Source organism: Mytilus californianus, unplaced genomic scaffold (genome assembly GCF_021869535.1).
Source record: "Mytilus californianus isolate M0D057914Y unplaced genomic scaffold, xbMytCali1.0.p SCAF_3, whole genome shotgun sequence".
Lineage (NCBI taxonomy): Eukaryota > Metazoa > Mollusca > Bivalvia > Mytilida > Mytilidae > Mytilus > Mytilus californianus.
The window spans coordinates 129,114,876-129,132,813 of NW_026262679.1; the positions used below are offsets into that span (position 1 = coordinate 129,114,876).

General features: G+C 31.3%; 1 protein-coding gene across 3 annotated transcripts in view; it reads left to right on the forward strand.

Moving 5' to 3' along the window:
* LOC127736195 (galanin receptor type 1-like) overlaps positions 1 to 17,938 on the forward strand; it is a 49,338-nt gene that overhangs the window by 4,661 nt on the left and 26,739 nt on the right. For all 3 annotated transcript variants that reach the window (XM_052246788.1, XM_052246786.1, XM_052246787.1), the window contains exons 2-3: positions 4,959 to 5,014; positions 16,436 to 16,496. The gene's annotated coding sequence lies outside the window, so the exon portion shown is untranslated. The remainder of the gene's footprint in view (positions 1 to 4,958; positions 5,015 to 16,435; positions 16,497 to 17,938) is intronic.

Sequence of the window (17,938 nt, forward strand, 5' to 3'; positions counted from 1 at the left end):
CTGTACAATAACTAGCTGTATATTAGCTGAGCTGACATCACTACTGTACAATAACTAGCTGTATATTCAGTTATTGTACACATCAAACATTAACTTGTTAGAAAGAATGAAATAAGGATGTAAAAAATATTTTATCGAAAGATGATGTACCTTTCTGTGGTCTTCTGAAATTCTTCTGGAATTTTTCATGTTTGTATATTTCAAATCATCTGTATAGTTACAAAATGTATCTTGTTATTTTTATATGATCATATATACAATAAAAAAGTAGCCTTTAATTCAGCACTTCAATAAAAGTTGTCACTATGACATTCACTCTTTGTTATAGTTTGGATTTCTTTAGAATCAGGTTTAATGGCATAGATTGTAATGCCACACGGTTTTTCCATAAAAGGTTTTTCCGTAAAAGGAGCTTCAGTGTCTTATTTGAATAAATAGACTAAGCTCTGATTAAAGTCTTTTTTAGATATCAAAAACTCTGCCAAACCTCTACTACTGTTCATAGAATTTTATTGAAATTGAACAGAAGCTTTTTCGTTTTAACAATGATAAAAATAGCATCTAAAGAAGAAATATTTTAAAATTTTGTTTTTACCTAAGTCCTTGCAAGCAACAATCAATTAATCAATAAGATTTTACTGATAAATGAAAAGGAGGAACATTAAGATATACAGACTAGTGTTTTTATACGACCACAAAAAATTTTGAGGTCTTATATTGGTATCACGTCGTTGTCGTCGTCCGAAGACAGTTGGTTTCCGGACAATAACTTTAGTATAATTAAATAGAAATATATGAAATTTAAACACAAGGTTTATAACCACAATAGGAAGGTTGGGATTGATTTTAAGGGGTTATGGTCCTAACAGTTTTGGAATTAGGGCCAAAAAGGGGCCCAAATAAGCATTTTTCTAGTTTCCAGACAATAACTTGTGGAACGGTGTATGGATCACTCTGAAATTATACAACAAGTTTCCATACCACAAAGGGATGGTTAGGATTTGCTTTGGGGGGTTATGGCTCAAACCGTTTAGGAATTAGTTTGCCTCAACCAAATGTTATGAAACTTATGCACAATGCTTATTACCACAAAACTCAGATCAAGTACAAATTTGGGTAGCGTCACTTTTACAGTTCTTGAATTATATCCCTTTATAACCTTATATGCAAGAGGGGGCATCATCTGTGTCCCATGGACACCTTCCCCATTTATTTGTATTTTGCTGTATATTTGAAATGAAATTTTCAAGCTCAGTGAATGTAAACGAAACATACATGCATCTGCAAATTGAACTGTTGAAATCTCTCCATTCTGGTGTTGTATCTTTAGGCTGGATAGTCTGTCTTCAATTCCCCTGTATTTTCGCTTCCGTAAAACACACTTTCCTCCTGCTGCATACTGTAGTTGCTGGCATCTTGTAAGGGCCTCTTAAGATCTTCTATAGCATTAAACCAGACATCTTTGACTTCTTCTACTGGCAACAATGGCAATACAGCAGCAGTCGTACCAAGAATTGGTTTGCTCATATATTAAATATTTCTATGAATAATACTTGAACATTTAAATGAATCTTATTTACAAATGTACTTTAAACAGTCGTTTTTTTTCAAATTTTTGCTTCAGTTTTTATACGACCGCAAAAAAATTTTGTGGTCGTATATTGGTATGACGTTGGCGTCGTCGTCGTCGTCCGGCGTCGTCGTCGTCCGGCGTCGCCGTCCGAATACATATTGGTTTTCGCACTCTAACTTTAGTTTAAGTGAATGGATCTTTTTGAAATTTGACCATAAGGTTAAATACCACAAAAGGAAGGTTGGGATTGATTTTGGGGGTTATGGTACCAACAGTTAAGGAATTAGGGGCCAAAAAGGGGCCAAAAATGAGCATTTTCTAGTTTCCAGACAATAACTGTGGAACGGTGTATGGATCTCTCTGAAATTATACTACAAGTTTCCATACCACAAAGGGATGGTTAGGATTTGCTTTGGGGGGTTATGGCTCAAACCGTTTAGGAATTAGGGGCAAAAAAGGGGGAAAAACAAGGTTGTCCTGGTTAATGGACAAATACTTTAGTACAAAACATAATTTAAAGCAGTGTAAGGGAGATAAATCAAATACATCATTGAAATTATCTCCCTTACACTGCTTTTAAATTATGTATAAAGTAATGGTTAATGAACAATAAAGATAATCTAAAACAGTGTAAGGGAGGTAATCCAAATATAACGTTTTGGTTACTTCCCTTACACTGCTTTTAAATTATGTTTAAAGAAATGCATATTTTTAAAGAAATACATATATTTATAAAGGAAGACCAGTAAAAATATCTGCAAATGTTTCATCTTTTTTTTTTACAAAAAAATCCATATGAAAGATTTGACACTATATTTTTATTAATTCTATTATAAAATAGATTAACATGATTAAGTTAGCACTATGGTAAATTTAAATGGGTAATTATGGTTGCCATCTCCATTGGAAATTTGAATTGAGATTATGACCATATCTTGAGGGAAAGAATTTTTTTGGGGGAAAAAGGGGGGGGGGATAAAAAGAAATTGTGGGGGGCCAATTTTTTCTCATTTCAGATTTCAGAAATTAAAAAGAATTATTCTTCAAATATTATTTTTTTTTCAAATTTCAAATATTAAAAAATTTCAAGAAGTAATCTTTAATTGCACAGTATGGCGCATTAGATTTGTAAAATCTTTGATCACATTTATTTATTTGTTATGCCGAATCTAACAGTGTATTTAGATTTTTAATTTTGGGTCCAGTTTTTAAATTGGTCTACATTAATGTCCAAAGGGTCCAAAATTAAACTTTGTTTGATTTTAGCAAAAATTGAATATATGAGGTTCTTTGATATGCTGAATCTAAACATGTATTTAGATTTTTGATTTTTGGCCCAGTTTTCAAGTTGGTCCAAATTGGGGTCCAAAATTAAACTTTGTTTGATTTCAACAAAAATTGAATATATGGGGTTCTTTGATATGCTGAATCTAACAATGTATTTAGATTTTTTATTTGTGGACCCCGTTATCTAATTGGTTCATATTGAGGTCAAAAGGGTCCAAAATTAAACTTTGTTTGATTTCATCTAAAATTGAATTATTGGGGTTCTTTGATATTCCAAATCTAACCGTGTATTTAGGTTTTTAATTTTGGGTCCTGTTTTTTAAATTGGTCTACATTGAGGTCCAAAGGGTCCAAAATTAAACTTAGTTTGATTTTAACAAAAATTGAATTCTTGGGGTTCTTTGATTTGCTGAATCTAAACATGTGTTTAGATTTTTGATTATGGGCCCAGTTTTCAAGTTGGTCCAAGATAGGGTCCAGTATTTAAACTTTGTTTGATTTCAACAAAAATTGAATATATGAGGTTCTTTGATATGCTGAATCTAACCATGTATTTAGATTTTTTATTTGTAGGCCCCGCTATCAAATTGGTTCATATTGAGGTCAAAAGGGTCCAAAATTAAACTTTGTTTGATTTCATCAAAAATTGAATTATTGGGGTTCTTTGATATTCCCAATCTAACCGTGTATTTAGATTTTTAATTTTAAGTCCCGTTTTTTAAATTGGTCTACATTAAGGTCCAAAGGGTCCAAAATTAAACTTAGTTTGATTTTAGCAAAAATTGAATTCTTGGGGTTCTTTGATATGCTGAATCTAAACATGTGTTTAGATTTTTGATTATGGGCCCAGTTTTCAAGTTTGTCCAAGTTGGGGTCCAAAATTAAACTTTGTTTGATTTTAACAAAAATTGAATATATGGGGTTCTTTGATATGCTGAATCTAACCATGTATTTTGATTTTGGACATTGGACCATAATAGGTAAATTAAAAAAATTCAAGTTCTTAGACCACATTCTTTCTGTGTCAGAAACCTATGCTGTGTCAAATATTTAATAACAATCCAAATTCAGAGCTGTATCAAGCTTGAATGTTGTGTCCATACTTGCCCCAACTGTTCAGGGTTCGACCTCTGCGGTCGTATCAAGCTGCGCCCCAGCGAAGCATTTTATTATTTTTTACTTTGAATGTTAATACTATTTTTCTTAGTCTTAATTTTTTACTTAAAAATTTTAATACCATTATTCCATTTCATTTGAATGAAATTTTTATTGAAACAAAAATTATCTTTTTAGGTGAAAAATAATTTTTACTTTTCCTAATCATAAAACAACACCTGTTTACTAAAACAACATCTATTCAATTTTTTTTGTAGGCATTGAGGAATATATTTTGTATAAAATGTAGGCATGCCAGGAATACACCAATTTTACCCCGAAATTGTTAACATTTTATTACCAAAATTTACTTTGTTTGTTTTTCCACATACATTTTTGCTAGAGTTTGTAGATGAAATATTAAGATCCTGTAACAACTTACTCAAGTGTTTTATAATACACAGAATATGGAAATATTGTTTTGATTGAGAACAAGACAATTTCCTTTTCACCAGAAAGAAAGTGAATAACAGTAACCAGCTCCTGAAAACAAAATATTAAACAATTTCAAAGGGATAATTAAATATATCCTAACAGCAATCAAATGAAATTTCTGATACATCTATTGACAAGTTGATTTTGTTGTTGTTGTTGATTTTTAGCTTGTAATATAGACATTAATGTTGTTTATTGTTAAAGACCTGATTTTGTTGTGTTGTTTATATTTGTCTTTGATATTGATTAATATGTTCCATCCAACATCTCATTTTATGAAAAAAAGTACAAAAAAATACTTGGGCAAAGTATCACAGTAAAAATCATAAGTAAAAAAAATGTTTGCCAGTTACTGGAACCATACATGTATTTGCTAGTTGTTAAGCATACAGAGGGAATAATAAATCTCCCCAAGAGGACAACAAAAGGAATAAAAAATCTCCCCAAGAGGACATTCTGTTGATATAAAGTACTTCAACTTATGGAAATTTTTGTGGTTTTTTTCTAGGTCAGAGAAAATGTTAATGATGGTTTGACATTGGAAGGATAAACATGGATGTACAGGTAAACCTATATATAAATTATTATTCATAAATTATTACTTGGAGGGAAGCTAAAGATAGTTTAATGGTAAAATACTAATCTTTATATAGGATGTATGTTACATGAACAAGGAACTCATTTTAACAAAATACGGAGATGGCAATAGATAACAAATAACATATATCTGTAGCTTCTGTATTACGATGTAAGTATTTGATGTACTGACAAGGGCTAATATTTTAGAAGGAGGGGGGCTTTTTGCAATGTGATCTTGTTTTATGGGAAAGCATAATAGATAATTAAGTTAATGACATCTTGGTGTAAAATGTATTACTGTACACACAGGGATACTTAGTCTGAAGAATGCAGGGCATAATGCTTGACCTTTAGATATTTGGTCAGGTAAAAGGAGGAGAGAAGGTCATAAAAGTTAGTAAAGCAAAAAGTCACAGGATAAAAAGTCATTACTACTTAGTTAGGATATATGTATAATCAAATTCTTCAAATGAATTCCTTTTCATTAAATAAATTCAAAGTATACATTAGGAATTATTCTTTAAATATCATTGTTAATTAAAATGGTTAAATTTTAATCATGCAAAGGTTATATTTTTTGGCACAATGAAGCCAGTAAATTAACAAGACACGTGGCCAGCTTAAGGTTTAATAGTAGATTTTGTGAACAAAATTTGTTAAATATTTATAATGGTTTATAAAGTTACAAAAAGAATTTAAAAAATAAGTCTTTTGTTAATCAAAGGATAAATTGACAGTTGAATTGTTCCTGACATTTTATGCCCCCGCCATAGTGGAGGGGGCATTAAGTTTTGCCTTGACTGTCTACGTCAGTCCGTCGGTTCGTCTGTCCGTACGTCCCAAAGTTGGTTTCCGTTCTCTAACTTTAGTTTGCTTCAACCAAATGCTATGAAACTTATACAATATGCCTATTACCACAAAACACAGATCAAGATTGAATTTCGGTGGCGTCACTTTAACAGTTCTAGAGTTATGCCCTTTACAAATGGAAAAACTGCTGAATTTTTAGTTTCCGTTCTCTAACTTTAGTTTGCTTCAACCAAATGTTATGAAACTTATACAATATGCTTATTACCACAAAACACAGATCAATATTGAATTTTGGTGGCGTCACTTTAACCGTTCTAGAGTTATGCCACTTTACAAATAGATAAAATTGCTGAATTTTTGGTTTCTCACTTTAGTTTGCCTCAACCAAATGTTATGAAACTTATACACAATGCTTATTACAACAAAATACAGATCAAGTTTGAATTTTTGGTGTGTCACTTTTACTGTTCTAGAGTTATGCCCCTTTACAAATGGAAAAATTGCTGAATTTTTCGTTTCCATTCTCTTACTTAAGTTTGCCTCAACCAGATGTTATGAAACTTATACACAATACCTATTACCACAAAACTCAGATCAAGTACAAATTTGGGTAGCATCACTTTTACCGTTCTTCAGTTATGTCCCTTTATAACTTTATATAATATGCAAGCGGGGGCATCATCTGTGTCCCATGGACACAATCCCCATTTATTGTCTATGACTCTGTCTTGCATTCTAAATGGTAATCTACATCTACGGTGATTTCAGAAATTTTCGTGTGGTTTTGTTACTGCCATTGTTGATTGTTGAACGTTCAACAATGAAATAAGACACAAATTTAATTACTGCCATTTCAGAAAATGCTGCAAACAAATAAAGCTGTCTAAATAAGAAATGTGAGTTTTTATTTTTGCAAAACGGGTTAAACCTATTCTGTCAATTCTAATTTTCGCAATAATAATAAAATGCTCTGCAGGGCGCAGCTTGATACGACCGCAGAGGTCGAACCCTGAACAGTTGGGGCAAGTATGGACACAACATTCAAGCTTGATACAGCTTTGCATTTGGATTGTGATTAAATATTTGACACAGCATAGGTTTCTGACACAGAATGAATGTGGTCTAAGAACTTAAAAATTTTAAATTGTACATTCACCTATTATGGTCCAATATCCAAAATCTAAATACATGGTTAGATTCAGCATATCAAAGAACCCCAAGAATTCAATTTTTGATGAAATCAAACAAAGTTTAATTTTGGACCCTTTTGACCTCAATGTGGACAAAGTTGATAACGGGGATCAAAAATCTAAATACATGGTTAGATTCAGCATATCAAAGAACCCCATATATTCAATTTTTGTTGAAATCAAACAAAGTTTAATTTTGGACCCCGATTTGGACCAACTTGAAAACTGGGCCCATAATAAAAAATCTAAATACATGTTCAGATTCAGCATATCAAAGAACCCAAAGAATTCAATTTTTGTTAAAATCAAACTAAGTTTAATTTTGGACCCTTTGGACCTTAATGTAGATCAATTTGAAAACGGAACCAAAAATTAAGAATCTAAATACACGGTTAGATTCGGCATATCAAAGAACCCCAATAATTCAATTTTTGATAAAAATCAAACAAAGTTTAATTTTGGACCCTTTGGACCTCAATGTGGACCAATTTAAAAATGGGGCCGAAAATCCAAAAACTAAATACACGGTTAGATTCAGCATATTAAAGAACCCCAAGAATTCAAGAATAAAACCCCATTGAAATTGGTCAAGAAATAAGCAATTTATACGAAGTATCTTCTTTTGCACAATACTGTGCAATTAAATATTTCTTGCTATTGCGCAATACTGTACAATTGACAATTTCTTGCTATTGCGCAATATTGTGCTATTGGATATTTCTTGCTATTTCACAATACTGTGCAATTGAAGATTTCTTGCTATTGCGCAATACCGTGCAATTGAAGATTTCTTGCTATTGTGCAATACTGTGCAATTGAAAATTTCTTGCTATTGCACAATACTTGTTATATAATAATTTACACATCCTGTTTGGTGTGTATCTCCTACCATATCATTATTATTTGCTTTTAAATATAAATCAGAAATAACCAACTTAAAATGGAAAATTTTAAAAGAAAAAAAAAAGGAAAAAAAGAAAAAAAAGGAAAGAAAAAAAATCCCCCCCCAAATTTTTTGAACCCCCTTATGATTCATCACCCCCAAACTCAATCCCAGCCTTCCCTTTGTGGTATGGTACCTTGCAGTACAATTTCAGAGAGATCCATACACTTGAACACAAGTTATTGTCTGGAAACTAGAAAAATGTGTTTTTTGGCCCCTTTTTGGCCCCAAATTTCTAAACGTTTAGGGCAATTACCCCCAAACTCAAAAACAACTTTCCCTTTGTGATATGGAACCTTGTAGTACAATTTCAGAAAGATCCATACACTTACACACAAGTTATTGTCATGAAACTAGAAAAATGCTTGTATTTTGCCCCTTTTTTGGCCCCTAATTCCTAAAATTTTGAGGCAATTACCCCCAAAATCAATCCCAGCATTCCTTTTGTGATATGGAACCTTGTGGTACATTGTCAGAGAGATCCATACACTAACACACAAGTTATGTCTGGAAGTTACAAAAATGCTTATTTTTGGCCCCTTTTTGGCCCCTAATTCCTTTACTGTTGGTACCATAACCCCCAAAATCAATCCCAACCTTCCTTTTGTGGTATTGAACCTTGTGGTAAAATTTCATAGAGATCCATTCACTTAAACTAAAGTTAGAGTGCGAAAACCAATGTGTCTTCGGACGACGCCGGACGACGCCAGACGAAGACGACGACGCCAACGTCATACCAATATACGACCACATAAATTTTTTTGCGGTCGAATAAAAACATTGTAAAAAAGTCTGAAATTACAGTAAATGATTTATATAACTATATTTCATACTTCATTGACCTAATTATATGTCGTAAATTCATTCCTCAGATTTGGTTGTTTCAAAATCTCTGTTGACTCTAGTACATATTTCTGAGTCTTCTAAAGAAAAATGAAAACTAATTAACCCTGTCATGTCTTTATATGACCATACATGGAATTGAAAATGTAATTTGTTCAGTATAAAAGTAATTTAGTTAAAAAAACAATGTTTTCTCTAACTCCAACAATATTAACTGGGCTTGATTCATTTAGACACTTCCATATTAGATTGTCATTTGCGTCAAGTGGGAAGCTCTTGTTTCCAGATCAGATTATGTCAATTGCATGCAAGTAGTGAATCTTCACATGCCCATAACAAAATTGAAAATTGTCTGATGATACCTAAAATAAAGTCACGAATGACAGGAATACTGCATTGAAATGTTTTCTTTTGTCTCGATTTAATAAGTTGGTTAACATCTTAACAGACTGAGTATTAATTTATTGCTTTATTTTCAATGAGGAATGAAAATAATGGGATTGGTATTTACGCACAAGGATGAACTTATATGGTAAACAGTCAGTTGTATGGCTTCATGTCTTACCATTTCTCATGATAGACTCCAGAGAATGTTTTATGAATATTTTAAACAATGCTTAATTTAAAAAGAATTAAGCTCTGTTTTGATACACAATTATCATATTTGTGATTTGAGAGTTAATGGACTTTAAATCTTAAAAAATTAAACAATTACAAAAATTATCTCAAATCATTAGAAATTGAACAATTAAGAAATTATCTGATGATAACTGAAGTTAAACTTTTTAAAAAGATTTTGCATCAGTTAAGTTCCATTCAAACAAGCTTTGTTTTGATTTTGATGATGTTTAGAATTTTAGTTTCACAGTTATTGGACATTAATTGGTAAAACATTTGACAGTTTGTAGCATGTCCAGTGGTAACTCAAGTTCACTTGATTAGCTCTTTTCACAATTTATACACAATGGTAACTCAAGTTCACTTGATTAGCTCTTTTCACAATTTATACACAATGGTAACTCAAGTTCACTTGATTAGCTCTTTTCACAATTTATACACACTGAGTACTGTAAATACTCTTGATTTTGATGGTTTTCCTAATTATTGTTCCAGAATGAATGAGACTTACATCTTTAAACATATGTGTAATGTATATGTAATGTGATATAATAACTCAAGTTTTCTCTCACAGATCTTTTTGAAATTTGTAACATTATTTATAAGGTCAATTTGCACAAGCGCCTTTCGGATTATATTTTCCTATAGTTATCATTCTAGAGTCATGTGACTTATAGACAAGTTCTTGTGTATCTTCCAAACCTTTTAAAAAAATTAAGAAGCTGTGGTGTGATTGCCAATGCAATGAGACAACTCTCCTGCAGAGATCAAATGACGTAGAAACTAACAACTGTAGGTCACTGTGCAGCCTTCAACAATAAGCAAACACCATACAGCATTCATGTAGTAAGCTATAAAAGCATATTTGAAACAATTTTAATGACTGAAAAAGCTGTCTCATTTAGCCCTCAATTTGTTTCAAACAATTTCTTTTCTGAAATCACTAGGAACTTAACCATATTTATTAGGCATAAGTGCATCAGGGCATTTTGTTCTCCAAATCCAAAATAAAGCAGAGAAAACTGGATGTATCAGTGAAGTGGTCATGGGTTTTACCCATTGTTGAAGGCCGTACAGTGACTTATAGTTGTTAATTTCTGTGTCTTTTGGTCTCTTGTGGAAAGTTGTCTCATTGGCAATCATACCACATCTTTTTATTTTTATATGAAATGTCAGGAAATGTTCTAGTGGAGATTGCTCTGAGTCCAAGGCTGTTTTGCCAGACAAGTTGGGGCCTTGGTCCCACGGCCCCACCTTGTCTGGCAAAACAGGCCTTGGAGGTCAGAGCTCTCTGGATTAGCCATGTTCATAATTAGATGCATTTGACACTTATTCATCCAAGAATTTTAATGTTTCAACATTTTTCAGGGCTGATTGAAGAAAACAAAAGTTCCAATAAGTTCCCCCAATGTTTTACTAATAATTGTTTGTTAAGTCCGTCAAAAAAACAATGAAAATTTCAATGGACCAGTATTTACCAGTATATAGAGTGGTTAATACCACTGGTGAAAACCGGGGGCTGTATTTACCCCATTTCCTTTATAAAAGCCTAATTTATAAAAGTTATTTTGAAGAATAGAAATATATTTTGAAAAATTAATATATATATTCTTAAATAATGGTGTAGGTGTATTCTGTGTGACAAGTCCTGGTTAACCAGGAGAAATTTAACACATCTTCAGATTCCAATTGATACATTGTAATATAAGGCTGATTCTAATGTATCATTATTTATTTGTAAGGACTTAATAACAACCTACTGCTAAAAAATCTAAGTCCATTGACAGATTGTTTACAAATTTATTTTTGTACAGGTTGTTTTTTTCTAATCAATTCTTTGTCATAAACATTTATTTTCATATAATTTAAAACCTTGATGAACCTGATTTTCATTGACATTGTTGACTAAATACTGAAATATTTTTAAATTAACAGTTTTAGCCATTAAAAGCTCAAAAATTAGAATGTACTGGTAGTTTTTAGATCCCTTTCTGGAATTGATTGGGACAACCTGGTAACTTACCTGGTGAAACCTGTTAACTTAGTTGGGGCAACCTGGTAACTTAGTTGGGGCAACCTGGTAACTTAATTGGGGCAACCTGATAACTTAATTGGGATCGTCATCAGCACTGTGTAGGAAAATTTAAATGTCTTAAACATTGACAGATTCAATTAAATTTTCATAACGTTAAATTTTAAAAGAAACTATGATAAAAGCTGCAAAATAGAATGCTTTTAATTTAGCTTTAATCATAACATGTTTTGTACTTTAACAATTTTTCATACCTTCCAACCTTTCAAAATCTCCATGGGGGATTTTAAGAGCAAGAGGACCTAATGCTCTACTTATATTGTTGCAAGTGCTTTTAATCTACTTCTATATTGTTTGAATGAGTATGTATGTGCTTAAATACCCTTATTACTCATTTGAAAGTCTGTTTTGAGGTGTTTAGTTTATATAATAAAGAATTTAAAAATTCAGGTCAACACCTCTCATGGGGGAAATCTATAAATTGTGAAAGTTGGCAGGTTTGATTATTATATGTTTTCATAATACATGAACAAGGAAAAAACCATTTACAAAATGTATTTTCCATTTTTCTGATGTTCTTTAGTAACAACCTAATTGATAAATGTCAATTTGTAAAAAGGAGACCAACATTAATTATCAAACTAGCCATTTCCTAAAAGGCCAAAACTTTTCAAACCAAACTGATCAGTTTTATTTTTCTGGGAATTTTTCCAAAACATTTTCCATTTATATTATTGTCACTTAATTTTCTTGGTTTGTTGGCAGAGTCATCAGACATAATTATCACAGACAACAGTATTGGACAGCTGTTACTAATAAGTAGAGCAGTGACATTTATAAGCAATTACTCCATCAAATATTTCTTTATCTTAAAAAGTAAAGTACAAAACGAATTTGATAGAATTAGTGAAATTTTCCTGTATTGAAAAATAGCTATAATAGCTGGGCAGAGTTGTACCATGTAAATGATCTTCAGTTTGCTGGGATGAGTTGTACCATGTAAATGATCTTCAGATTGCTGGGAAGAGTTGTACCAAGATAATGATCTTCAGTTTGCTGGGAAGAGTTGTACCAAGTAAATGATCTTCAGTTTGCTGGGAAGAGTTGTACCAAGTAAATGATCTTCAGTTTGCTGGGAAGAGTTATACCATGTAAATGATCTTCAGTTTGCTGGGAAGAGTTATACCATGTAAATGATCTTCAGTTTGCTGGGAAGAGTTGTACCAAATAAATGATCTTCAGTTTGCTGAGCAGAGTTGTACCAAGTAAATGATCTTTAGTTTGCTGAGCAGAGTTGTACCAAGTAAATGATCTTCAGACTGCTGGGAAGAGTTGTACCAAGTAAATGATCTTCAGTTTGCTGGGAAGAGTTGTACCAAGTAAATGATCTTCAGTTTGCTGAGAAGAGTTGTAACATGTAAATGATCTTCAGTTTGCTGGGAAGAGTTGTACCAAGTAAATGATCTTCAGTTTGCTGGGAAGAGTTGTACCATGTAAATGATCTTCAGTTTGCTGGGAAGAGTTGTACAAAGTAAATGATCTTCAGTTTGCTGGGCAGAGTTGTACCAAGTTAATGATCTTCAGTTTGCTGGGAAGAGTTGTACCAAGTTAATGATCTTCAGTTTGCTGGGAAGAGTTGTACCAAGTAAATGATCTTCAGTTTGCTGGGAAGAGTTGTACAAAGTAAATGATCTTCAGTTTGCTGGGCAGAGTTGTACCATGTAAATGATCTTCAGTTTGCTGGGAAGAGTTGTACCAAGTAAATGATCTTCAGTTTGCTGAGCAGAGTTGTACCATGTAAATGATCTTCAGTTTGCTGGGAAGAATTGTTCCATGGAAATGATCTTCAGTTTGCTGGGAAGAGTTGTACTATGTAAATGATCTTCAGTTTGCTGGGAAGAGTTGTACCAAGTAAATGATCTTCAGTTTGCTGAGCAGAGTTGTACCATGTACATGATCTTCAGTTTGCTGGGAAGAATTGTTCCATGGAAATGATCTTCAGCTTAGCTGGACAGGAGTGATTTTCAGATCTGTTGGTCAGTTACTTCCTCTTTGACAATACTTTGAATTTTTATAACCAGTAGACCCACTGAGCAGTTTATTTTTAGACAATTATAAGTAGAGGTATACTTTAAATGACATTGCTGGTAACTTTTTATATTAATCTGGTATAGATCTTTTAAAATAAGGCTCAAAAATGAAAACAAGATACAAAATATTTCACTTTTCTTGGATTTTTTTCTCACTGCAACTGTCAAAACAACAAATAGCATTAAATACAAAATTGTGTAAATCTTAATGAAGGTAACCGATACAAACACAAAATATGTTAAAATTATCAGGTGACAGCAGTCTGTTGCCTAAGGGTTATTTTTTCAAAATGTCAACTTTGAATTATTGTAATGAAATGGATTTTTTTATCAAATTTTGAAGCATTACTTGTAATGTAAATTTGATAAGACTTAGAAAAGTACATTAGATTCTGATCGCTTTTATTTTTTATCAGATTTATTCTGTCAGGATCTAATATCACGAACATGCTTATGGTGTAAATTTTTTGATAAAAAATTTGTGTACCGGTAAATTAAAACATCACAGCTTGGGAAATAATTTGTATGTTATAAATAGATTATTGAGTATCATTATGTAATTTGAAATTTTATATAAAATAAAATAAAGAATTTTGAATATTGATCAAAATAGGTACAATCAAACTTAGGTTATAATGAATTCAACTCCAAGTGAAATGTATAGGATATTATTTGTTACGTTTTAATATCCTGTTTGATGGAAGTTGTTAAGCTTTCAATGCAAATTTAAAATTAAGGAAGTATGGACAAATTGATTGAGCCAAGAAAATATCATGAGTCTTTTATGCTGAAACAAACATACAGAATTTTAATGTCATTTCAGTAATTAAGTTAAGATAGAGGTTTATAAAACTTATAAAAGAAATATTTTTTGATTATTTTTTGTGTGTGTGACTGTGTGTGTGTGTTATTTTCTCATTGACTGATTTAAGTCAGTTTGAAAGAAATTAAAGATTTTATGATATGGTAAACATTTGAAGATCTTGATGACTATTAGTTATAATATGACTAAATCTAGTTTATTTTCAAATCTAAAAATATTTAAGCACTTCACTTTTATACTCATAAATACACCAGTCAAATTTTGAAAATAAAAAAAATAAACATTGATTTTAAATGTCAATAAGACAGGGTCATAGGTTCTAAAAAAAGACAAAAATTTGTGCAGAAACAATCTGATTAAAATACATATCCTGTGTCCAAGCTTTGCTTACAGGGAACTGAATACTCTCTGTTCTACTTTCTGTTTTAAAGACCTTTCGTGATCCTCTGGTTTTGTCAGATTAATACACACCTTCAAAAATTTGAAAGCTGACATTTCATTGGCTGATGTAATAAGTACCAGAACGGAAAGTATAAAATGGAGTGTTGTCAGATCCTTGTAAGCAAAGCTTAAACACATGATCTTCATTTTAATCAGATTGGTGCAGAAAAGGAGTTTCTGTAATACTTTAATTGGTCACATATAATGATAGAAAGTTCCCAACTTATTCCAAGGTTAAAACATAAGTTCATATTTACTTATAAAATAAACCAGAACAAGTTCAGGAAAAAGGGTTTTCTAATGATAGCTTGGTATTGGAAAATATAAGGGGGAGGGGAAGATGCTTATAGCTTTTTAGTTCTATACATCAAATATAAGATCACAGTTGTGAAATTTTAATTCTTTTGTGGGGATAGAGCTTGCAATTTTTGAAGACAATATTACGGATTGAAAACATAATAGAAAATTATCATATCTATATGCGTTCAGAAAAGACCATGCCAGCAGGTCATTATAAATTGTAAGCTTTTCTCCTTTAAATGGTTTGCATAATGTATGTGATCTTGCCCAATAACAGTTCTTTAATTCCGATTTTATTTTTACCGGAAGTGCAAACGTACCTTCACAAACCTTTTTGTACTGATATTGCAGTATTCTTGCAGACAAACCTGAAGTCAAAACATGTTAAAAAAAACCTGATAAATACTTCAATATTGTGGACAGAGCTTTTGTTCTAGAATTGAGACATGTTTGACATACATGAGATTGTTTTCCTACTGCTCCTAGTCTATGAGCTATTATGATTTAATGACGGGAATATCAATATAATCTCACTGCGTGATTTAAGTATTATGATCTATTATGATCGCCATTTTCAGTATAGGATTATCAATAATGTTTAAGTGGTTTTAGGAAATGGTTAATACTCTGTTTGTTTCTGTTTATAATTATCACTTGCTCATAATGACCTCAAGGTCAGTAAGGGGGACAGCACATTTCAGATAGAATAATGGAAAAAAAAGGGGTTTTGGAAATTAAAAATATGATAAGAGAAAACACTTCAAGTTGATGAAATAAGTTTTTAGGAATGCTTGTGAAATATCCATTTCTAGCATGTTTCATCCATTCAAAAAAAAAAAGATGAGTCAAACAGTGAAGTGGTCCCTCGTGGACATGATTTGAAATCCCCTTGCATGTAGAAGAGGGAGGTTTCTCAATGGATACAAAGACATGAATTCAAAGATAAAATAATCATCTGATATTGGTGTCTGAATAACATGTGTCACTGCGGTATTTTACTAATACGTTTTAAAATATGATTTGCTTGTATCATATCACAATTCCCATTGGTCAGCCTACATTGTCCAATTTGCATACAATCATCCATCCCTCGCCAGTCAAAAGAATACAGTTTTGATTTCAGAACAACATATGGTGGCGAATTGCTACAGCCTTGTTATGAACATGAGCAGATAGTGTGATATCATATAAACAAGCAATGATGACCTTGTAATAATGATAAAAAAAATGGTATGAATGACCATATCTAGTAGCAGGCCTTGAGTCTCTATATAATCAGTTATATAATGTCTAAATGATAGCTTTGATTGTTGTAGGTGCTATGTTATCTTTGGATCTAAGTATAGTCTGACCTGCCAGAAATTCTTTTAGAAGAAGGTAAGAAAAATCGGTCAATTTACCATAGATTAAATAGGTTTTGTTTAATTTTTTCTTTGTTTTCATGTGACTTTTAATGTTCTAATCTTTTACTTATTTATAATAAATGGAAATATATATAATATGATAATAATGATAACGAACAGAGAAAATTATTATGGGATAAAGTAAACAGTTTTTGTAATAATTTTAAAGAATTATCCAAGGATAAAAAATATTTCTGGCTGTTCACAAATGAGCATTTACCAACTCTTATGTGCCTAGGCAATTATATAATTAAGTGTTTAGAAATAAGATCCAGGTGGATACAAAATATATAAAATTATTATGCAATTATTGTTAATGTTATGTAAGACACATGATGTGTTAGGCTCTGATCCTGTCCAATATATGATAGTATTATATTAGGATATAGTTTTTCTTTTTTCCAATCATATTGTGCTTAATATTGTTGTAAATGATGCCCTTTATGGGTTCTTGATTAGATTAATAAAATTCTTATACCTCTTATACCTCTTATGATATCAATAAAAAAAACCTTAAACTGAAGAGAGTTGTATGTAAGATTCAGGAACCGTGAAATTTTCTGGTCGATTAAATTAAATGTTTTTTTCTTAAAGTTAGAAATGTTTGAATAGTGTATTTATTTATGTTAACCTTATTGCTCGATTAAACTGAAAATTTTGGGGGAAAAAATGGAGTGTTTAACTGTTTTTAGATTTAACAATATACCAAACTTTATTTTGTTAAGAACTTTAGTATTCATCAAATACTTACATTTAATAATTCAAATTTTTAGGGTATGATAACATCTATATTTTCTGTCAAACTGGCTTAGATCCTTGTAAAGATATTATCTGAGTTATGTTTTCGGCTTATCTGTATCATTGCACGACTCTTGATACAGTTGTTGTATGTCAATCTGCTACCACTCTTCTAATTCAGAAAATTTATTAAAATTATAAATCTCTTTTGCTTTTGGAAATAATAGAAAGAGCATCATCAACCTGGAAGAAAGTGTGACATGTTGTCGACTGTTACATATTGCTATTTTTAGTTATTCTTTGTCTTTGGTGTTACGGTTTTCATTGACTTTATACTTTACTACTTTTTATTCATACATGAGCTTGATTACAGGAACTTAAAAATAACATTAAGAAAATAGAAGAAAATATAAAAGCGTTTTAATATAGATAGCAATTGAATACAGCCCTATATTGAAATTGAAATGTTTCTTATTTTTACATTTATTGATTTATTTGTATAGTATTTGACCAGTACCAAAGATGAACTAATGTCTCTGCTGCTGTTAAATATAATATATTTATCTAATGTCTCTGCTGCTGTTAAATATAATATATTTATCTAATGTCTCTGCTGCTGTTAAATATAATATATTTATCTAATGTCTCTGCTGCTGTTAAATATAATATATTTATCTA